At 42.3% G+C, this 25,163-nt stretch overlaps 2 protein-coding genes across 12 annotated transcripts in view; one reads left to right on the top strand and one right to left on the bottom strand.

The window, feature by feature from the left end:
• Positions 1–25,163, top strand: part of psmd14 (proteasome 26S subunit, non-ATPase 14) — a 187,859-nt gene that overhangs the window by 20,179 nt on the left and 142,517 nt on the right. The gene's annotated exons all lie outside the window — the stretch shown is intronic.
• baz2ba (bromodomain adjacent to zinc finger domain, 2Ba) overlaps positions 1–25,163 on the bottom strand; it is a 69,509-nt gene that overhangs the window by 42,475 nt on the left and 1,871 nt on the right. For all 11 annotated transcript variants that reach the window (XM_074614376.1, XM_074614414.1, XM_074614385.1 and 8 more), the window contains exon 2: positions 12,201–12,243. The gene's annotated coding sequence lies outside the window, so the exon portion shown is untranslated. The remainder of the gene's footprint in view (positions 1–12,200; positions 12,244–25,163) is intronic.

Below are 25,163 nucleotides of genomic sequence, written 5' to 3'. Positions count from 1 at the left end.
ACTCCACAACGGTCCCGGCATGCATCTACATGTTGATTTGTTGGGTAAGTGACTGTAAGGTTTTCATTAAGTCAATATGGAGCTGCATGTTTCCAAATGGACCGAAATAGCTTAAGGGCACCGACCAACAGCCCGGTGTGATGAGTTCAACTGTTGTTTGTGTGAGTCAGTGAAGTCAGGAAATACCGGCCGGAAGATAAAGCTGAAAGCTTAGACGTTAACAAACAGCGTGGTAATAACACTAAATAATGGGATTTATGGAAGAATGCGGCACTTTTATGTTTCTAGGTCACTTTCCCGATGTGTTAACATGATACATAATTACAGCACGTTAACTGATGTCTTCCAATATTATTTTATGTTTGGTTTCATGATTAAATATGACAGAAGTTATCCTTATTAATTGCTATGGATGTTCCCAAGGATCAAAAGCATTGGGATGAGACAACAAAACAGAAATGGTTTAGGGAATGCAAACATATATGACTTTAAGAACATTTGAATATTTTCTCTTTCTCTTTCTGTTTCTTCATAAGATACATGAAGACAATTTTTCATATTTGAATGCATTCAATATAAAACATGGAGAAGTGGTGAGAGAAAAAAACATGTCGGTACTGACTCTTGTTAGAGATAGAAGTATTAATAGGAGTATTGACGAAAAGACTTGCGCATTACAACCACATGTCAGGTGAGAGGTTTGATTATGTAGGTGAAGGTTATGATGACAACATAAACAGTGATCTAAAGCCATTTAAACGAGGACCAGCAGCAAGGAGTCACTTCATCAGTTTATAACATTTAGAAAAACATCTAGAGCTGCAACAAATAACCAATTAGTTGTCAACTATTAGATTTATCGTCAGCTATATCAGTCAGTTAACTGAATATCATTGAGTTGTGGACAACACAAGACATTTCAGGATGTCACCTTGGGTTTTAGGACACATTGATTGACATTTTCCACCATTTTCTGACATTTTATAGGCCAAACAACTAATCGACTAATCGAGAAAATAATCGTCAGATTAATCAACAATGAAAATAATCGTTAGTTGCAGCCCTAATGATGATAACATAAACAGTGATCTAAAGCCATTTAAACAAGCACCAGCAGCAAGGAGTCACTTCATCAGTTTAAAAGATAAGATCCAAGCCTGCATGCCATATAATAACAGAAAACTAGCTGCTTCAGTGCCTTTGGGTTTGGTTTGTATCCAGAAGATTTCTCCACTAGACTCGCACTGAGATGCTTACTGACTTCAGTGACATGAAGCCTTGTAATGATGTTTGCTGCCCCCAATAATGAAAGTGTTCTATAATCACAGGATAAAAGCTGCCTTGTCGGGATTTACAAGACCACAAAACTAACAACATAAAACTTTTTTGAAGGGGGTGACACACAACAAAGGTCCCCGGTCAGAGTTAAACCAAAGACGTGGTGGATACGTGTCTTGGCCACCCCAAATGCAACCCATTTTCCCCCATAAGCCTGTAATCGCGTTAATAAAATCTGTTGCTGAAAGATTAGTGTTTTCTGTTTTTATGACAGTTGAAGAAATTTGCTGCAATTGTTTCACAACTTGCCAAAATCCTCACATCTGGCGAGCATGTAACTATAGTGCAAAGCCACTTTCACTTGTTTCCAAATGTTTAGGTAATAAATGAAAGCAACATGCATCAGGAACAGTAAACAGGCCACTATTAATCAGTTTAACTACGAGCTCCACCGATCCATGAACTTGTTAAAGTGTTTGTTTAAGTAGCTTTTTTGTACTTTGATAGTGCCAGAAAAGTAGGTAGTGACGTGTGTTGAATTGGGTCTGTTTGTGGCAAACGCACAAAACTAACTGTAAAAGTTAAAGTGCTACAAAAATAGCAAGAAACTTGACTGTATGACACAAATTCAGGACCCCTGTGTGTCTGTAAAGAGTCTCTGACTGGGCTTAACATGACATCAAGTCAAGGAAATTCACCACTCAGTGAGCTGAGATTAAGACCAGAGAGCTGTACAACATGATGGTCACCACAGTTTGCCTCGAGGCATGCATAATGTTCTTTCTCTCTTTCTTGCTGCTCTGTTATTGTGACATCTGAAAAAGCTGCTCCCAAAAGGTTCAATGAATGATGTTCACAAAGTGAAAATGTCATTGTCCAATCCTTGCATTCTTGTTTCTGTGCCCCTGCATACATTTGCGACAAAATCAGGGCTGGGTTTATCTGGCAACACATACCAAATATTACATCTGTTTGGATTTTTTTTCACAGTCAGGAGAAACTGAAATTTCAACTAAATATTTCACATGAATGGGAAAAGGTTTCTATTCTCTGCAGTTCAATAACAATATGATACTTTTGCCCTTGCATGCAGAATAAAAAGATAATAAATGAGCTTCATAATGGAAACAGCTTCACTCCACCATTTTTTTGCCAGTATCACCTTTCTGCTACTCTATCCAGGACACTTTTCCCTCCTCCCCCTGGGGGCAAATGTAGAAGACCCTTTTAAAAAGTCCAGCTGTGCTTTTAAAAGAGTTTTGTCACACCGGCGATGGGGTGCTTTGAAATGCTGTGCAGAATATCCACAAAATAGGGCTCCTTTTTTCCCCTGTGACATGGCCCTATTTCCTGTGTCACCACACTTCCTCTGTGTGATTTCACATAAAAAGTCAAAATATTTGAGCCTCCATTGTTGACTGTGTCAAGCCCAGTCTTGACATTACTGAACTGCAATCACACACCCACAGGTGGATACACACGTGACCAGAAATACACACACACACACACCGACACACAGTGTTAGACTGAGCGTCACCGTTGTGTCACACTATCTTTTCATGTGAAACTATATCCACTGGTCCATCCTCTGGATCCCAACACTTCCTTATAGTTGAACCAATCACAAATCCCCCTTTTGTTACCTGATATCATTTAAGGTGGAGCTAAGGAGGGAAAAGAATAATAGCTTTGGCTCTACGTGAATGTATGCTTGTGTTTGGTGTGTGTATCTGCGCCCGTGTCACGACGAGCAGATTCCTTGTGTGGTGGTGAGGCTGAAACCGAAGCTGCCTGGGCCTGTTGTTGATAGCCGTGTCTCACCCACTCACTGCCCCAGAGGGAGTCGGGACCAAGACCACTGCTCAGGGTCTGTCTGTTCACACACATGAAACACGGGCTTGGATTACACAGGGCTCAAAAATGACTCATCCCAAGGAGGGGGTGGAGGAAGGCCCTCTCTGTTGTTTTGCACGCACACACACATTCACAGACACACACTGCCTGCAATCATAGCTACATCACAGGCTCAGAGAGAGGACCTTGTGGTTCCACACACCTGCCAAAGACAGATGTTAAGAATAAATCAGAGAGAAGCTCCGTGCGAAGAGAAGCTCCACACTGCCGTAACTCCACTAACTCACTACACAGCACACTAACTGGAGAGCAAACAGCTGCACATGACAACACACACCACCAGTGATGAAAGCAACAATAGCATGCGTGCACTTGACATGCATACAGAGAGAGAGGCTCCATCGTGGTGGGAGAGGGAGTATTTTCCAGTTTCCAGGATCCACTTGTGTGTTTTTTGTGTGTTTTTTTGAGCGTGGTTGCTGTGTAACCAGCTCCCATCCTCGGGAGCTGAGGGGTTTGTAAGTGCAATTGTTCTGGAAGAAGCCGAAATCCTCCAACGACAGACAAACAAGTCACAACAAGGCTGAAAGCAGTGTGGGCGGTTTGAGAGAGGAAGCTCTTTTTTTCCCCGTTGCTGACTAGGTGATTTTCATGATTTCTTCATTTAAATATAGCAGCACTGCGTTATGAGGAATCAACACGCTCACAAAGCGTGCCCTTTAAGTCGATATGTTGCACAATAATGTACTATTTTAGGGGACTGTGACCTCTAAAAGCATAATTCGAACGCCAACACAACATCATCCTACATCCTGTCAGTCAGTGTGGCACACTTCCTGGTTCCAGAAAGCATGTGTCAAAAAATAAGAAAAAAGAAAACAGATGCATCCACAGAAGAGGGTAGCTTTTGTCTACGCTGGCAGCCATGTCTATGGGCATCTTTTGTCACTTGTGAGTTTTTTTAGCCTTTGTCGTCTCACAGGCTGGGAGAGGCAAAGTGGTCTGTGTGTGTGTGTGTGTGTGTGTGTGTATGCATGGTATGCATGTGTGTCATCAACAGACACCCTTCACGCTTTGTGGCCCAGAAACAGGATAAAACAGTGAGTTAACCAGCAGCGCACTGACATTATCTCCTCTTTGCTGTCCTGGAATGCCAGCCTGCTGTGAAACTCCGAATATGTGACGTTTTGTCACAGCACATAATGTTTCTCAGGAAAGAAGGAGTGAGTGTGGGTGTTTTTGCTTTGTCTCTCCGCATTAAAGGCACAAGGCCAAGTGTGAACGTCTAGGTCTCAACACTTGATAAATCTTCAAGAGACCATGAGGCTCACCAGGACTATGAAATTATGTTGTTAGAGAAGTCCAAGTCTAAAGAATGAATAAAAAAAGCAGCAAACAAAAAGCTTCAAAATGAAAATCAAACATGACAAATGTGTTGTGAAAGAGCGGATTCTTTTTTTATCTTTAATCCAAGAAAGTTTGCTCTCGTCCATGCTTACAATCACCGGGCAAAATATAACCCAACTCTGGCCCTTGTGCTGCCGATGAGTCTAACATCCATGACTCAAGAGGTCAGGCAGCCCATCCAGGCTGAGCATTAGGGGTTAAGGGGATGAAACCAAGTGTGAAATGTGAGAAGACAAGCCAACATGGTTTCTCAGGCAACAAATAGAAAGGCGACAAACATATCTCTGTGACTGCGAGGAACGTGAGGTATGTTAGGAATAAAGACCGTCGCGTCACCCATGATTCATATGAGCGCAAGATGGAAAAGGAATTAGAGTGGCTTTCTGAACTGGCTGAGTTTAGACATGTTAATCAGTAATAGCCTGTTGTACTTCAGACGGGAGGAGCGTGAGCTCAGTGGTGTGTGTGTGTGTGTGTGTGTCTATGTGTGTGTGTCTCTGGCAAGTCTACTTGGACTTGAGCTGGTTGAGGCAAGAGAAAGCTCCAGACCAAGAGATAATCCATCTGGACTGTTTCCTTACAAAACATATGGAAAAATGCAGAAGCTTTTTTTTTCCTTTTCCGCCCACAATAGCTATTAATATCTCACACAGAACATTTGCTCATGTCCCACTAAGGACTTGAATTCCTGCTGAAACACAGTCATCTTGGAGGATTAGAAAGAGGCGGTCAGGCATTTTCACGCACCCACCATATGTATTCTGTGTGAGGAAGGATGAGCATATAGTCACATAAACACATAGACTAATGGGTAGCACTCAACGTATTCTTCTCTCCCTCTCTCTCACACACACACACATAGATTTACTCAAATTGAAGTGACGTAATCTGAACCCTCAGACACGACATGACTTAGTCCGCTCAAGTCATGTAAACAAAGATAGCCTTTCTTTGCCGCCTTGAAAATAATTCACTCTAATATCAACAAGGAGCCCTAAATAATCACACCAACTACCTGACAGGAATTGTTCACAGCAGCGCCAAAAACCCGTGTAAAAACGACAGCGCCGTAAATTGTTTTAATTATAGCCGACACAGATAAGAGCCCGTGGAAACATCAGCCTTTTCTTCAAGCCCCCTGCAAGATCCAAACATACAGTATTCCTTGGAAAACGCGGTTTGTTGTACTATGTGTGTGAATATGTGTGTGTGCGCGCATGTGTGTGTGTGTGAATACAATATTCATTTTGCTGCAGGAGGACAATCTATGCATAACAATGAGAGGCGCTAATGAAATCAGCCATCAACCTGCGATACATACATATTAAAGCAGGACCTCAGAGTGTCATTCGCTTAGTGCATCATTTGTTCCCACTCGTTTTTTTCTCTCTGCCACCTGACCTTTAGAGTATGTAACCCCCCCCCACTTCTCCACTCTAAAAATAGGACGTGTACCTGCAGTACTGTGGCATTATGCATAACATGTGTGTGTGTGTGTGCAGCATTACGCAGACATGACAGTACTTTTCAAACGGGGATTGATTTGTGCACTGAAAAATACACTATTTAGGATTTGAATAGAGACAACTAATGTTCACTTGTCCAAAGTTTAGGAGTCTAACAGATGACGTTCAGCATCACAAATGGTAACCACTGTCAGAGCTGTACCTCCAGTATAATGTCATATCATGGCAGCTGCCGGGGAGAGACGCTCCTCCCTTCCCTCTAAGCATGCTTCACAGCTCTGGTCTCTCCGTCTCTCCCTCTCTCTCCCTAACCCCCACCCCCTTGCTGGCAGGGAAATGGATCCCTCCACCTGACAGTGGCCATTTTGAGCCTTCTCTCTCCTCTCCTCTCTACTCCAGCTTCCTGGTAAACAATGGGAGAGGGATAATTGATCAAACAGCCAGGGAACCCTCCGAGCAGGGGAAGGTCAACGCCCGCCAGCCCAGCTCACTAAGGAGGGGGCGTGGGGGGTTGGAGGGGTGGGGGGGGGGGGGGGGGGGGGGGTGATGATGTATGTGTGTCAATATGTGTATGTGCATTTGTCTTTGTGTGCATGTGTGTGTACATGCATACATCTATGCATGTGTGTGACCAACTGTGCAAAAAAAAAAGACAGAGGTAGAGACAGATAGAAAGTGCTGTGTGTGTGTGTGTGTGTGTGTGTGTGTGTGTGAGTGGGGGGGGGGGGGGGGGGGGGGTTGGGGGGGTCTCGCTGACGCTCTTGAGCTGCCATTTTTCTTCCCTGACAAAGACTCCATCTGCCACAGAGCCATTTGCTGCCTCCCGAGTCGGCAGAGCATTCCGCACGCCGTGTTCACCTTGATGTCACCTCTACACAGCTCACGCCTTGCTGACGCTGTACACACACACACACACACACACACACACACACACACACACACAACACATTTCTTTTCCTCTCGTGTACACACAGACGTATACGCTCATTGTCTCCCACTCACAACCAAACACACACTTTCAGTTTCTGTCATACATACTATCTTTGCACTCTCTCTCACACACACACACACACATACACACACACACACACACACACACACATTAAGTGTGTATGTGTCTACAGCGGCCCTCCCTCTCCTCTGCATGGCTGATATCACTGTGCAACCATCAGCGCTGTGCATTGTGGGAGTGTCTGTTGGGGCAGAGAGACGCGACAGGGGCTGAGGGATTCACACGCCTCTGAAAGACAGCCAGAGGGAGAGAGAGGGAGCGAGGCAGGAGGGGTGGGAGGCAGGGAAAGAGGGAGAGATACGGAGGGGGCCGGTAACTGGAAATGAGAGATGGCATTTTAAAGAGGAAGCTGAATTTCACCTGCAATTACCGTAGCTCCGGGGCACATGGCTCGGTTAAGAGACATTTCATTCCAAAGCCACCGCGTATAGCTGCCGCACTGAGCCCTGAGAGGCGCATAAAGAAGGAGGGAGAGAGAAAATAGAGCGGTGGAAAACTCTCCTCTGCCCAAGATGGCCCTCAGCAGATGCAGTGATGAAAGAGAGGAGGCAGCCAGGGATGTAACTGGTAAATGAAACCCAGCAGAAAAAAATATAGGAGAGGAAAGGAGGGGAAGGGAAAGGAAAGGAAACAAGGACAGATAAAGAAAGAGGGTATCTCATTCAGTAGGCCCCAATACAGCCATCTGCACACCAGACCAGACAGCTGAACTGGGCCTCAGAGAGCACACACACACACACACACACACACACACACACACACACACACACACACACACACACACACACACACACACACTGAACAAAGAGCAAATAAAATCCAATAAACACAGATACCACTCACACTCTCTCACAGTTAAGTACAGGGAAAGCTGGATGTGTTTAATGATTAATATCATTCTTAGTATTCGTTCTTCTCTTTCGATGAACCTCCCTCTCTCTCTCTCAGAACTCCAAATGGAGCCGTAATGGTTTCCCCGAGGCTCAATGTCCTGGCTAGTTTCACCAGACACACTGCTGTGTTTCATAGGAGAAGTGTGACTGCACAAATACAGTAATGAGCCCTCACTGGGAGACGGGGGCCTCCTGGCACTGCTAATGGCTCCTCTGGACTGCAGCTGTATCCAGGTTACAACCTGGCCTGGCCGACAGGCCCTGGGACACGCAGGCCCAGTATAGGGACAAACGACTCCCAGCCACAGGCACACACTGTAGTGAGAAAACCAGGTCCGTAGTGGACTCTGTGTTTAGTGTGTGGGTTTTTGAAATATAGCGGAGGAGGAAAGAAGATCTGGGGAAGAGGTTAGAGGGGCAGGAAGCTGTGGAGGATGTCAAGAGACAAGGGGCCATGGTAGAAACAGAAACCAAGGAATAAAGACAGTTGAAGAGATGTGGTTTGGCAATAAACGCAGCAGATAGACCCAATAAACCTGGAGGCTCTCATAGGGCAACAGCTGGCATTGGGTGAGAGGTGTGTGTGTGTGTGTGAGAGGAGAGAGAGAGAGAGAGAGAGAGAGAGAGAGAGAGAGAGAGAGAGAGAGAGAGAGAGAGAGAGAGAGAGAGAGTGTGTGTGGTCTGAATAGTCATATTAGCAAATTTAGTTAGGCTGTAAAAAACGTAAGTGTATATATTCAGTAAACACAACAGTAAAACCAGAAAGGACAACAAACATGACATGTAAAATGCCATTTAAATCCAATAAACCATTTGACAGATTCATTATTACACACTTAGCACCGATCAAGCTCGCAGAACTTTATTTTAGCCAAAATCACATGCTTCTTAAAACATGCAAATGTCCTAAAATGACACCCATCAACAGTTTTGTATCCAACGAAATGCCCGGGCAATAAAAATTATATAGAGTGAGCGTGATGTGACTGCTAGGTTGGTAGATAAGCGCAAGATAGCGAAGGCTTCACCATGTCTTGTTTTCAAACCTAACAGCAAAACAGGCATTAGGGCTGGTGAGTCCAAGGAGCTCAAATTGCAATCCCGTTTGTGTGGGGCTAAAAGGTTTGTGATGTATGGGGGTTTAAAGGTCTACTTCTAATGTTTCATAAATTACGGGCATGCAATTATGTTACATTATGACACCCAAAACTCAGCATTGTGTGTCCAACATCTCCCCTCTACTACAGCAAACACATTAACGTCACACAAGACCCACTCCCATTGTTGCCCTCTCTGGGAAAGCTCACAGCTTGGGTTCTTTAGCTCCTGTTTTGTCTGGCCCTCTATTCAAAATGGCCCCCTCATGACCACGCACATTATCGTCCGGGCAGGCAGCCCCCGAGTGGACTGAGGCTCCCCGGGTGCGAGCAGTGATTCATGGCACAAGGGTCTGTAAAAGAGCAGCCTCGCCCCACACCGCAGCCCTTCATGGGGACAAGGAGAGCAGAGGCTGTTTGGCGACGGGGGTGAATGAAAAGTCTGGCTGGAGGACTGAACCCTGTTGAGACCACGCGAGAAGGGGAACGGTCAGTGTTGTGTGTGATTGTGTGGAGAGAGCGGGAGTAAAAAAAGACATGAATGGGTAAGCCCAAACTAATGCTGTGAGTGTGTCTACGCTGCTCCCCTATCCCGAGGACAACCTCGCAGCAGCTTTTTAACAATCTTAGCTCCGAGGCAAGTGCAAAGTACTAAATGTTTAGGCGTTATCTCTAACACTTCCCCAATCTAACAGAGCACCAGTTTAAAGGGCACTGGGAGAGAGAAAAAAAAGAGACTGTGTGAGAAACAAAGAGGGCTCATGAATAAGAGCTGAAAATGATAGTAGTTGCTAGGATTGATGAAACCCTATTCAGGTCTTGTGACAACATCGTCGTGTCGTGATCTCTCTCCCCCCCCTCCATTCCCCTCCCCCCCCCCCCCCCTCCTCCGTTTGTTACGTAAAAAATTATCTGTAGCTCAGTGACTGACTGCCTCGTAAGTAATTTGTAATGTACGACATGTATGTGCACAAATCCATCTATCTATCTATCTATCTATCTATCCATCTATCTATCCATCTATCCATCTATCCATCTATCTATCCATCTATCTATCCTTGCAGATCAAGACACTCAGAATAGAAACACTGGCATGCTGCTCCGTTGTAACACACGGTGGGATGCAGATGGAAATGCTGGCCCCACAGGACACACACGTACACACACACACACACATACACACACACACACACACACACACACACATAAAGAGACGGACTGCTGTGGGGCTGACGCAAGACTATCTCTGTCTCACGTGTCTCTCCCCTACGGCCGCCCGCTGCTCCTGACCTTCGAGATGTTTTTCTCTCTCCTTCTCCCTCTCCCTTTATTCCTCTCTATTTCACACTCACACAACACACACACCCTCACTCACTCACTCACTCACTCACTCACTCACTAATACACACACACACACACACACTCCTCCCTTTTCTGCACACCTCCCAGCCACTCAGTATTTTGTCATTAAAAGGCATTGCATTTCAAGCTCGGATCAAGCAGATGGGGCTGCGTAAGCATTGCTGCTCCTTCACGCAGCACCTTGGCTTAAGTACAGATAGTCCACATGCATTACAACGCTCTCTCTCTCTCTCTCCCTAAATGCATGCACACACAAACACACACATGCAAACATATACACGCACAACCTTCCTGGAACCGGAGCCCGGTTGTGGATGACTGCTTCATGTGGGTGCTGTGTAGCTCAGTTGTGTTATGCGTAGCTGATGTAGTTGAATATCTTAAAGACAAGAACGCTAAACAGCAGACAAAGGTGTCATCTTGTAGCAGAGAAAGCACCCTGGTTAGTCTAATATATCTATTAGTCCTTTCTGGAGACCAGTGGTTCGTGCCTTCTAGTGGCAAAACACTGACAAATACACTCACATAAAGTTCAATGGGTTCATAATACACACACACACACACACACATACACACACACACGCACACACACACATATGTGAATGTAATATAATTATATCTCCATGCCATTAGACACAATTCTCTTTCTTTTCATTTTCTCTAAACATTTGCATATTCCTTTGGGTGTTTGAGTTGAGCAGCTCTTTCCTTTTTCCTTCTCTTGTCTTCCAAGCAACAAATGTCAGCTAATTACACCATGGCTGTTTGGATGAGCTCCATCTTTCCCCGTGCTCTGCTGTGCTTGTTCTCTATGGGGCTGCAGGAAAAGTCAGGCAGCCAAGACACCAGTTAGGAACAGCCAGCGGTGGGGGTTGATCTACAAGGCTACACCCCCGCCCCCCACCCCTTAGAAATTGATTCCCCAAGAGAGGACTCATCAATACTTATCACAAATGATACAACCAGCTCGCACCAACCTGCGGGGGGATATAATGTATCACTCACAGCCAGGGATGAAGCAGTAACGGTTAGATATAATCAGGTCTGGTAACATACGAGGCTAAAAAGACAAGTATTTCCCTGAGCTCCACATTCAGTATACGTTTTATAAAAGATCCCATTTGATCTGGTGACACACTCACAGGCACAAGGCCATCAAGTCAGGCAGGACAGAAAAGTGCAAGTCATTGTCTGTGCGTGGAACAACAAACTGCCACCTCGGTGTGTGTGAAGCGAAGCCTTGAGGACGCAGCCGCGCCCCTGAGTACTGCTATAGCTCTCACACAGAGACAGAGTGAGGAAACAGGGGAGAAAATGAAAGAAGGGAAAAAGGACGGAGACGGAGAGAGGAGGAGATTACAGCTGCGCATCGCAACAACTACACACTATCCAAGATCCTAACCCAGAAGCACTGCAGGGCACAGCGTTGGTGCCGAACAGATAGCAAAGTCAAAGGATGTTTATTAGGCGCGTACGTTTCAGACAAATATTCTGATTAGAATGGGAGAAATCTAATTAATTGCTTGATTCACTGAATGAACCCCGAATTTGTAATGCAATCATAACAACTGCTTTTCAAGGGGCTCTTGTTAAATTTAATTGGGGGAGAAAAAAAAAAAACATCCTCTTTCACTGAATGAATGAAAATCAAATTAGGCCTGAAACTGGAGGAGTCTGCAAGTTTGCTCTGGCGTGCCATGAAAAAAAGCAGAAGTGTGTGACAATATATATTTTAAAAAGTCACGCATCAACTATTTTGTAGCATGCACAAAATATATATACCAGGGGCACGGAGTGGAAAAGAAGAGACATGAATATCGTGTGTACTCACTGTTAGAGATGTCTTCAGCTCTTTGACATAACTGCTGTAACACCTGGAGAAAAAGCAGAAACAAAAGATCACTGTGGTTCAGGTTAAAAATACAATCTGACTGAAATGTGTTTTCCCGTATGCTTTCATTTATATGATAATAAAAGGTTAGATTATATGCAGTGATGTGATGATGCTGAAAGTTTTTCCTGGGGGGATGAGGCCCCTAAAACTGCCTGGATATCAAAGTTACAGTAACACAGCTTAGTATTTGTGGTTTTCAGACACATCAAACAAAAAGTACAGTGACGTCTGAAACACAGCTGTGGCAGCGCACACACACACACACAGAAAGATATTCACACACACACACACACACAAAAAAGTCTCTTTCTCCCCGAGCCCTTTCTTGCAAAACCTGTTTGTTAGAAATGGATCCAGACACTGGAGCTTTGAGTAGTGAGGATATTTTCCCCAAACACAAGACAGTTCTTGCAGAGAACCAAGCCTCGCCAGCGTTCTCACGCCCATCTCTCATGCATTGTCTCTAAGGCCCTCCTGTGCTCTTACAGCCTGAGCCTAATCTGAGCAGCTCACCATAACAGACGCCACCCTGCTATGTATATTATACTACAGCAAGCAAACACACACAGGTTTTACAACTTTTATTACACTTACTCTTGAATCTGAATGATGTCTGACTGATGCAAAACTCTGAAGAAGAGTTTTTCGGCTACACTGTCAGTTGTGTCAGCATGGTTAGATGGTATCAAAAACCAGACAAACTTCTCCTCATGCACATGCACTCAGACATAGCGAAGATAGACATTTCCAGACACACAGACACACCAACACACAGACAGCGTTATAGCGTGTGTGGGTAGCTATCTAACAAGGTTTTGTTGACAGTAAACACATCCATCTGGTCACCAGCAACAGATTCAAGTCTGGTGGACACTTCAGCAGCACGAATGTGGTCAACTATTACAATTATATATTTTTACATCAGTGACCGAATCCTGCGCACAATTTAAAATAGATGTAATTTTCACTGCTGTTTTTTTAGTAATTCCTGTAAATGACACTTGTTGTGACTCCCGTGTTAAAATATAGGTATATAGCAGTTCATGAGCATAAGTGGTTTTGTCTTCTTAGATGCCTTCCGGTCATGTCAAAGTCTGTGGCACATAATGCAACGCACATCTGTCATTACAGCTCAATTCATCACCGGACAGAAATCACCTCGACTGGCGGTGTTGATAATAATCACACCGATCGAACTGCAATGGTTCCCGTCATTATCCACACTCTCACACAGACAGACTGACAAACTGACACACACACACACACACACATGCAAGCACCGACTACAGACACACACAAATACTTTGATAACTCATCGCAGTGATAATGATAACAGAGAGCCAGGTAGGCTGAATTCATCTTCGGCTTTTTCATAAAAGCCTATTAGTGGATGATTAAAGGATCTCTGCTCATAGGGCTTCAGCACAGAAAATGATTTGCCAGCCACGAGGCAGGTGAATTACACTGGATAAGAAAGCCAGTGCTGTCTGCCATCATTTGCCTGACTGAGAATCAGGCTGTTAGTCTATTAACCTCATTTTACTGGAAGATCTTACCAGTTTTACATCAATGGCAGATGGATCAAATATCACAAAACACACACTTTTTTTCCCCTAAGACATAACGTCTGTAGTCTTCTTCAACTGCAATTTCCTCATAAATCATGTCAGTATGTGATATTTGGACTGTTCACCATTAACTAATCTGCAGATTATTTTTCAATTAATCATTTGGTGTATAAAATGTCAAAAAGTTGTAAAAAGATGCCTTTTAAGATGACATCATCAAATTGCTTGTTTTGTCTGACCGACAACCCAAAACCTAAAGATATGTAGTTTACTGCATAAGATAAAAAAAGAAAATCCTCACAACTGTTGCTGCTTGAAAAGTATAAACCATTAGTCGATTGTCACGATAGTTGCAGATTATTTTTTATCAACTAATTGTTTCAGCTCTATATGATATATACAAACTTTATAAAATTTCAAAAGGATGTCTAAAATATAAGAGAATAAACATAACTTGAAAAGTGAAATAATTATTAGGATTTTCCCATTTTATTACACAAGCAAAAAGAAGGTTTACCTAAGGATTCATTTAATGTGAGAGAATACATATAAAGTAACACAAAGCTATTTGTTATAGCCTATAATGAACAAAGTGATACAACAAATTACTGCCTGAAGTTATGTTAGTGAACTTATTACTTTTTGAGTAACAATCAAAATGTCAGTTTTATTATAGCCATCATTACTTGGTAATTTCCATCTAATTAACTTGAAAAAGGCAAAAACACTAACGGAAAAAACAAGTGCTATCTGCAAAGTTATAATTACCTGCATTTACACTCCGGGCATGCTTGCACATGGACAGTGTTCAACAGAACTGTTATGACGTCTCCCTGAATTGTTTGGTTTGGTTTCACTAATCTACCTCCATTGCCTCAGCCACACAGATGTTGACTTTACTTTAGGATTCATAAAAGCATCTGCACAGGGTTAAATACAAAGGTACCCGCCACAGAAAGAGGGAAAGACAAAGAGAAGGAAAAGAAAAAAGAAAGAAAGGTCACCATGTTTCATTTGAGCCTCCTTCACAAAAAACTCTGTTGGTATTTGAGCACGGAAAACAAGTGTACTCTGAAAATACACATATTGAGATTGGTCTAAAATCCCTTGCTTTTTAATATTTGATGCCTTGTTAGAAGAGCAACACTGGTGAGGTGTTTGTCTCTGTTGTCTCTGTTGATCTCTGGCACACTGGGCCCCGTAGTGAGCTAGTGAGACTTGGCCGCAGACATTTTCCTGAAGCCCCCAGAACAAAACAGGCAAGTCTTGACAGTCTGTCCGCCACCGAGTCGTCACACAATCAGTTGCAGGAAACCAATCCCTAAATAGCAGTGATTCATCTCTTCATCACACACAATGCCAGTACACAGTGCACAAAGAAGCTCTCTCTTCCTCTCTCTCTCTCTCTCTGTCTTACCCTATCTGTCTCAACCCCTTCCCCCCAGTGTGGTCTCTCATGCTGCTTAAAAATAAGTGCTTCTCCCAGCTTTCTTTGCCCTGTGATTTACTGGCAGTGTTTAACTGCAGGGCAGCATCTTTTATTGTTACATGATCTGGGGCTGAAAGCTGACAAAATGGAATCTCTGTGCAACTACCTTTGTATGTGAGTAAGTGTATGTTCAGGGCAAAGTAGGGAGCGGGTGGAGGAATAAAGAACTTGTGTGAGAAACGTTTGTCTAAGTGCAATTCAAATCCTCCCAGCCTCCCGGTGCTGCTGACTGCGTATGTGTGTGTTTGTCATTCCACTAAATGGTTTCTTCCTTGACTTGATGGAGCAAGTGCCATCTCAAGGGAACGGGTTACACCACATGCACACACAAAGTAAAGCGCTCTGAGACTGGCGAAAAGCTCAGAACATTAGCGCAATCCATTTGTGAGAGGTAGGATATATGCAATACCAGGCAGGCTTGATTGTGTGTCTTTTTTGTCTGTGTGTAGTGTGTTGTTGTGTTGCCATGATAACTCCTCTCTTAATGGCAGAGAGCCCGTTGCTGCATTAGCCAATCCACTTCCTTCCCTTGCTTTTCTTTGCAAGGATATATCTCATTCAGATATACAGTCGACCTGGCCTCGCTGCAGTGGCTGTCCACCGCAGTTGCATTTGGAACAATGATATCAGTACAGTATGTGATCAGATCATTGCCAGTAGATAATCACGCTAGCACAGGCCCACACACAACAGGTCCGGTGTATCGTTACGGCCTTGATGATCCATCAAGATGACGTGTGAAGGTCAGAGTAGCCGTGACCAACACAGCTGTCACATCTCCTCCCAGCACCCTCTTGGCTAACTGGCCTTCCAAAACACTCAGCACAAAACATGGCCAAGTGGGGAGCACGGGGGCCAAGGCCAACAGAACAAGCCTATATAACCCAGGCTGGGCTTGTATCGTGACACGATTACCCTCCATACAATAACACAAGATGTGGTGAAGAGGTGAGTCAGAGCTGTTTTGGTGTAAAGACACAAACAAGGACACTTTTGGCATATCCCGCAATGAAAAACAGGCATCATATGAAACTAGAAAAAACCTAAAGAGTCCATTGGTACCAACCATGTCACAATAGCTTGTAAATAACGCTATGAAGCTGCGCTATATTTTAGCAAGGAAAAACTGGCATGGGCATTTTCAAAGGGGTCCCGTGACCTCTGACCTCAAGATATGTGAATGAAAATGGGTTCTATGAGTACCCACAAGTATCCGCTTTACAGACATGCCCACTTTATGATAATCACATGCAGTTTGGGGCTAGTTATAGTCAAGTCAGCACACTGACACACTGACAGCTGTTGTTGCCTGTTGGGTTTCAGTTTGCCATGTTATGATTGGAGCGTATTTTTTATGCTAAATGCAGTACCTGTGAGGGTTTCTGGACAATATTTGTCATTGTTTTGTGTTGTTAATTAATTGCCAATTATAAATATATACATGCATTTGCATAAAGAAAGCATATTTGCCCACTCCCATGTTGATAAGAGTATTGAATACTTGACTCCCTTTAAAGTACATTTTGAACAGATACAAAATGTGTCATTAATTTGCGATTAATTGCGGTTAACTATGGACAATCATGCAATTAATGATGATTAAATATTTTAATCGATTGACAGCCCTAGTTAGAATAATTCCAGAAATGACGTAACGTAAGTACGGAAGTTATAAGACGACTGAGTTAGGTTTAGGAAAAGATCATGGTTTCAGTTCAAATAACACCGGAAGTGGCGTAACTTAAAAACGGAAGTTACGTGACAAAAACTACTTAGTTAGATTTAGGAAAAGATTGTGGTTTGGGTAAAAATAACTCCAGAAGTGGTGTAACTTAAGTACGGAAGTTAAGCGACAAAAACTACTTAGGTTTAGGAAAAGATTGTGGTTTGGGTTTAAATAACACCTGAAGTGGCGTATCTTAACAAAAATGTCTTCCTTCCTAAGTTTGTCGCTCTTTTTACTACCTGGTTTACGTGGATTACATACAAATTGATTTTGTGGGATATACTGTATATGAATTATAGTGCATTACTTTTCGTAGGTATAGCTACGAACGGTGTATGAGAACAGCTTGGTGTTAGAATTGGCTTTTAAGATTTAATTCAACACCCAATACAGCCACAATTTTCAATGACTGCCAGCTCTGTTGTATGAGGGGAAAATGCTATAGTGGAGCTGTGTGGACAGCAGATGTGATTCCACTTTGATTCCAATGCCTATGTGTGTGTACGTGTGTGTGGAGCTTCTATTAAATGGATCTGCTGTCTCCTTGATCAAGGGAGTCAATAAAGGGCCAGTCCTGTCAAACCCTCCGGGGTAAGTGTCTATGCACATATGTGTCCGTGTGTGTGTGTCCGTGTGTGTCCGTGTGTGTGTGTTATGGTCAGAATTTGAAGTACTCTGACAGGTGAGTGATTGAGTGCTTTCATTTCCCTCCAGCGACAACAAGACATGCACACACACACACACACACACAAACACATACATAGTACACACACACACACACACACACAGTGGAGGATGGAGAGAGCAAGAGAGAGCTGTTGTTTCCTAAAGGATGCTGCTCCTGCCTGCATGCTTAAATTAGCTCTAAATGTTTGGATTACACACGGGAGCTCTCACAGAGGATTTAGCAGCCGTAGCCTGGAGGATGTGTGGATGTTTCCATCTACATCACACACACACACGCATGCACAGTGCACACACCAAAAGTGTCCTTATACAGATCACAAACATATGTCACTCGACTCAATTATCACTCACTATATGCTGTGAAGTGTTGACAACCCAACATGAGTTGCATCCATCTCACTCAGACAAAAGATGAGGAAAAAGCAACATGCAAATATAAATGGTGTAAACAGCAGCAACTATTTCATTCACCGAGTTTTTGCGATGGGGGGGACATTGTTTCCACATTGCACTTGTTTTAAGAGTGCAGTCTTGGCTTTTGTTGGTGGGGGGAGGATAGGATATGCTAGCAGACATAGAGACAGGGAGAGAAAGGAGGAGAAAAAGAGAAGGGGAATGAGGGAGGTCAGCGCCCCCAGTCTCAGATAAAGGCCCTCTCCCTCCCTTCTGCCTCGGCTTTCGAAGCCCCTGCCAGGATCGAGAGGCGTCTCACGTTACAGCTGTCTCTCAGTGTCATCGTTCAGAAAGAGAGAGCACAAGCGAAAGAGAGCGAGAGACAGACAGAGTGCGAGAGAGACAGACAGACACAGAGAGAGAGAGGGGGAAAGCGGGACAATGCCAAAAGACCAAGCAGGGCTAGGCTTTCATAGCTGGACAAGAGAAAAACAACAACAGCAGCAGGTTCGACTGCGTGAGGAAGCCCTCGTGGTTTGGCTGCCTGGTGCTGTTTTTTAATAAGTGAAGTTAATGCAACATAAATTTCCACTACAATGTGGAAGTGTTTCGAAATGTGCTTTGACCTTTTCAGGACAAATTATTTCGAAATGTAGTGTGAACAGCGCTAGTCAGATCATTTCCTCTACACCATCTGGGACTAACTGAACACTTCCTAAGAAGAGAAAAAGGGGGAATAAATGTTTTAATACCTGGTTTTGTGTCAAGTGAGAACAGAGAGAGAGAAACACACTATACTCAGAGAAAGAGATGGTAATGACTGTGAGACTGCGTGCTACAGGGCTTCTGTGGATTAGACATCGTTGAGTCGCCTCTCCACACAGGGGTATCCATTTTTAACTTTAAAATGCTAAAAACAGCAGCTTGTCCCACGTCCAGTAATGACTAATCCAATGACTGTTAGCATTTCAGCCTGCGCTGCTAACAAGGTGATGCCATGTAGGTCAGTACTGAGTTAAGTCAAATTTAGATTGAATGCTTATTTCTTTCCTGCAACTTTTTCTGGAGATAAATAAAGGATGCATGTGAAGATAAAAATGTCATGAAGGGAAGTACTAGGCGCTGTATATGCTGATTTTTCTCTCTAAACGGTAACGCTTACACAGCCGACACGGTCAGAGCTGATTGTACCGGTGTGGTTTACATAAAACAAGGTTCTGAACAAACACACGTATAGCTATTGCACAGCTCAAAACTGCTTTCCTATTTGTTTTTCCTCTATCCTTGTCATTTCTCATGGCGCTCTGTAGGAGTTAAATATTTAAAATTCTGGCTTAGCTTGGAGCAGGCTTTGCCAGCGCAGCTAAAATAAAAAGCCTTTGTGGCAGGAGTGACCAGATTTTAAATGCTGAAGAAGATCAATAAATGGGGGCTGTCGAGGCGCAATCTCATGCATTTGTGTGTGTGTGTGTGTGTGTGTGTGTATGTGTGTGTCCTGTCCCTATGCGTAAATGCCTGTGTTCTGACAGCAGGTGTGTGTTTGTGTCTGTGTGTCTACGTGCGTCTTAACACCCACCGAGGCTCACAGCTCCCCTGCCTGCTACAAGCTATTCTATAGTATCATCAAGAACCCCACTGACCCAGGAGGCACACCAATAGAGAAACCAATATCATTCCCATTCCCACATCCCAAACCTTTTTCCTATTTCTTTTCCATTCCCAGTATCCTTTTCCCATCTGAGCACAGCCAGCATGGGTGAATTGTAGAGAAAAGTGTAAATACAGGCCCCCTGCTACAGATTGAGAATGTCAAGGTGTGGTAAACATCCAACTAAATAGCAGGTTTTCCAGACTTCATTGACATTTCCATAATCAAGTTCCTGCTGAGATAAAATGACGGGCATCTCGACAAGACGGACAGGGAGGGGAGAAAAACGACAGAAAACATTTTGTTTGGTTTTCTTAGTAAACAAAATCACTAACAACATCATGTTTATGCTGTTCCAATCCAGCCTATTTCAGCTAATGTTTAGAGACCCTGAATGTATAAAGCACAATAACACTGATGTGATTTCTTTTCAAGAGAAGAAATACATTCATAATGTTGCCGTATTCTTTGTTTCTTGTCACTCTTAGGTTTTATAAAGATTACATTAAGAGGATGCTTTAAGCTCACATAAAGTGAAAACCTTCTTTGCTGTGTGTCTTTACCGCATGAATATGTGATGGAGACAAACTTGAATTATGAGGACTTATGCATGCTGTTCTACGGCTCAGCAAAACAAGAAGTACATCTGTATTTTCGCCTCCTCGCTAATGTAGAAAACAACAACAGCCTTGAAGTGGAAAAAAATCATCAGGACCTTTTGAGACTTCATTAAAAGAAACTAGCCCGAACTTTCCAAAACAATGCATCTCTTTGGAGGGGAAAATCAACCTTTTCACCTTGCTGGTGGAAAAACAGGCATCCAAACGAGACAGAGCGAGCACAAACAACCTTGACTTTCATCAAGGAAATTCTCACATTGAATGATAAATAGAGGCCCAGGGGACGAACGGCAAAGAAGCAGCTTATCGTCTTTCCCTCCCAAATTTGGCCGCTCTGTCTTCTGTCTCCTGAAAGTCAACGCGGGGTGACCCACTTGCACTTTACACTGCTTATTGTTCGGTAATTAATCCACCATATGTAATCCACACAGCAATGTAGAGACGACTAAAACGGGTGTTGATTTGTTTAGTCTTAATTAACAGTTGAGATTGTTCATTTGTTTTCTACAACAGGAGGCATATGTGTCCTATCTCATTAGCTTGGCTTTCAAAACATGGATGCATTTCTCATTATGGCAGACATTTCTGCTCAAATATACGCAGAATATTTAAAAAAGAAGCTCACATTAACAACGGCCATCGCCAAGCATTCACTTTAGACAATTATTTGTGTACCCTGATGATGATCAGGACTTCCAGTGAACCTGCGGTGTTACCAAAATAGCGAGGCAACATAAGGTTAGGTAGATCATCTGAGAGCTAACCAACTTTCCAGCTGAGAGGACATTAACCTGTGAGGCCATGTAAACACGTATCAATACGTGAGCTGCCTGCATGGGCCTGTAACACACAGCAACACAACAGTAGGCCATGACAGACACACAGCAGCACCGATTTCATCTGTAACAATAAGAGGCATGATCAATCTAATGCCTAGAAGCTTTTAGGGCTTGTGCTAAAATACGTCTTCTTCTCAAAGGACCATTAGCCCTTATAGGATTAATGTCTACTTCCAAAACATCTGTTTAAAGTCCTCAGTTTCTATGGTGCATTATTTCATTTGTCATTATTGTTTTTCTGTGTTTGTGCATGAACATTTATATGTAAATGGCTGATGGATGGCGAGGGATGAGGAAATATGATCAGGAGTATGTCTAACATTAGTTCTTGAATCATTTGGTTAACACAGAGCAGACCTCTTCTTCCTCTCCAAATTTCACAGCTCTGTGTCAGCGCTAACATGCAGAGATTTGACAGGGCTCCCAGATGGCCATTATTATCAATAGATTGTTTGTAGGGCTAATTAATATCTGTCTAAATATAAAATACTGATAACAACGGCATGAAATTTTTAGGTTGGGAGTTGGACGTTACAAAGAACTTTATATAGACCATAAAAAAAGTATCATTGCATAAGTATGGTAATGAAAAAGTCATTATCAATTTATTCTTCTGCTATCATGTGTAAGGAATACATCATTTACATTATGATATATCTTGTACAGTACATACTGTAGCCCAGGGAAGTCAGTGATAGGCTTAATCAGCAACAAACTCACTGTTAGAGATGTGCAATATTGAAATGTTTACTTTTTTTTAAATAACTGATCATTTCTCTTGTCATGTTTAACAACACTGATACGAATATGGATATTTACATTTCAGTTTAAACTGTACTATAAGTGTAATCCTTGTAGAGCTGCAACAATTACTCGATTAGCTGTAACTATTAAATTAATCGCCAACTATTTGATAATCAATTAATCGGCTTGAGTCATTTTTTAAGAAAAGAAAGTCAAAATGTTCTGATTCCAGCTTCTTAAATGTGATTTTTTTCTGATTTCTTTACTAATAACTGAATATTTCTGAGTTGTGGACTAAACAAGACATCTTGTCTTGGGCTTTGGGAAACACTCATTGCCATTTTTCATAATTTTCTGACATTTTATAGACTAATCAAGTAATCAAATGATTGAGAAAATATTCTAGAGATTAATCAAGCACACTTGACGAGCACACTTTTGGTCAATTTTGGCATAGCATTTACTTTGTTCTTGCATTTGTTTCTGCAGCAGGTGAACCCTTATAAGTGCCGACTGTCACACAAGTGAAAACAAGTTTTGGTTAACATAAAAATGTGGAACTGCTCAATCATCACAAAAGTTGATGATTATCCGAAACATGTTTGTTGTTGTCGCATTTAACAGAAATAGTGTGTTATGGCATAAATAAATTAAAGTGCACACTCATGCACTTGTCATAATTGACAGATGAATCATTCACATGCCCGATGCATCCATTTTAATATCACTCCCAGTACGAAGTGAAGCTGTGACATATTTTTAAGCAAGCGTTGCCTCATATACCAACGACTTGATCGATGTCATGCACACCTAATAAATCTCACTTCACTTCATTTACAAAAAAAGACACAAACTATGGGTTTCCTCCAAAGAAGAAAAGAAAGATAGCACCATATTCAATAGTAAAGGATTATAGAGAATACAGCCATGTGTGCACATGGGATTGTCTTCTCAAAAGCTGTCCAAGTTCTGTCAGATTCAGCACCCCCAGACACAGAGCTCGTGAACCTAATTTCACCTAATCAGCTTAGTCAATAGCAACCGTTTGCTGTGACTTTGGTAGACATGCAAATAGGGCTTAACTATGTCTATCCTTAATTCCTGAATGTTCAAGTCAAGCGGAAGTCCTCCTTTATCTCTTCAAAAACAACAGTTCCAATTTGAGAGAGAGTAAGAGAAGCAAAGAGAGAGAGAGAGCGAGAGAGAGAGAGAGAGAGAGAGAGAAAGAGAGAGAGAAAGAGAGAGAGAGAGAGAGAGAGAGAGAGAGAGAGAGAGAGAGAGAGAGAGAGAGAGAGAGAGAGAATAAAACTCCAAACGAGTTGATTTTTTTTTTTCCTGGCCTGGCAAGAAGAGACATCTCTGATTTGAGTGTGCTTGAGGTAGCACAGTGTGCTTTCATTTCAAACCAACATGGCAAACAAACTCTGACAGATTTGTTCCCCTTTCTTCACTTTTGCTCTTGCTCACTCTCTCAAATTATGGGAAAACACACTGCACAAATATATTAGCACTTCTTGTTGGTTTGTATGTTCAGCTGCACGCACACATGAGATTCACATTTTCTAACAAATCTGCACAAACGACGCCAGACAACAAATACAGATAGTTATGATAGTGGTAGAAAAACTGCGAGACACTGTTCCGTTTCAATTCACTGATACCACTAATGGCTTCTTAGCAGCTCCATGAAATCAAGCAGCTGTCATGTCGATGCATCAGCAGTGAGAGGAGGGAGAGCCGTCCTCATAAGGACAGAGGCACCGCGCCTTCATGTTTGGCTAAACATCTGCTCCTCTGCACTCCAGCTTTGCAGCAATAAACGGGCAAACAAAAGAGGTGGGAGGTGAAATGATCAGATTTTCCATTTCAAAGCATTTGTTCCGTTTGTTTTCTTTTCCCCTCCTCTTTCTTAAACTGCTCACAGGACATGGAGGGAGAGAGTGAGATCAAGTTTTAACTGCGAGGGACAGAGAGCAAATGCATGAGCTAAAATAACACCTTTTGTAAGATGGATGACAAGAAATTAAATAAGGTCACCGTTTTTTCCAAGAGTCTCCTGTCTAAACTGTTGCAAACCAGCATTATATAGCCCATGATGAGAGATGCATGTGCACTGTCTTAAACTTGTCAATCTGGGGAAATCTATTAATCAATTCAACTTTGTGTAAACAACACAAGAACACCAATAAAGGTTTCTTTAAAAGGCCAATAAATACCTTTTTAATCACATGATTATTTCAAACAACTCAGCTTATTCAAAGAACGTGTAATCACTTGTTATTTGGCAGTTACATTTCATTTTGACTGTTCTTCACCTTAATGAGATTCTTGGTAATTAATATCCTTCCTTTCTTCCTTCATTCATTCATTCATTCATTCATGTTCAGAGTAAACTTTCAAATCAGCAACATATTAGCTTAATAAATACTTTTGTTTAATTGAGGCATGTGCCTGTCTTATCTCCAATAATCACAACCCTGACATACACTACAACACTACGTCACTTTATATTTTGCTTTGTTAATCTGGGGAAATCCATTAATCAATTCAACTTTGTGTAAACAACAACAAGAACACCAATAAAGGTTTCTTTAAAAGGCCAATAAATACCTTTTTAATCAAACAACTCAGCTTATTCAAAGGACGTCTAATCACTTGTTATTTGGCAGTTACATTTCATTTTGACTTTTCTTCACCTTAATGAGATTCTTGGTAATTAATATCCTTCCTTTCTTCATTCAGTCGTTCATTCATTCATTCATTCATTCATTCATGTTCAGGGTAAACTTTCAAATCAACAACATATTAGCTTAAATAAATACTTTTGTTTAATTGAGGCATGTAACCTGTCTTATCTCCAATAATCACAACCCTGACATACACTACAACACTACGTCACTTTATATTTTGCTTTGTCAATCTGGGAAAATCCATTAAAACAACAACAAGAACACCAATACAGGTTTCTCTAAAAGGCCAATAAATACCTTTTTAATCACATAATTATTTCAAACAACTCAGCTTATTCTTGTTCTTCCTTTTAATGAGATTCTTGGTAAATAATATCCTTCCTTTCTTCATTCATTCATTCATTCATGTTCAGAGTAAACTTTCAAATCAACAACATATTAACTTAAAAATAGCATAAATACTTTTGTTTAATTGAGGCTGTCTATCTCCAATAAT

Source organism: Sebastes fasciatus, chromosome 2 (assembly GCF_043250625.1).
Source record: "Sebastes fasciatus isolate fSebFas1 chromosome 2, fSebFas1.pri, whole genome shotgun sequence".
Taxonomy (NCBI): domain Eukaryota; kingdom Metazoa; phylum Chordata; class Actinopteri; order Perciformes; family Sebastidae; genus Sebastes; species Sebastes fasciatus.
The sequence above is the reverse complement of the archived record's forward strand: the minus strand, read 5'-3'. Positions and strand labels throughout refer to the sequence as shown.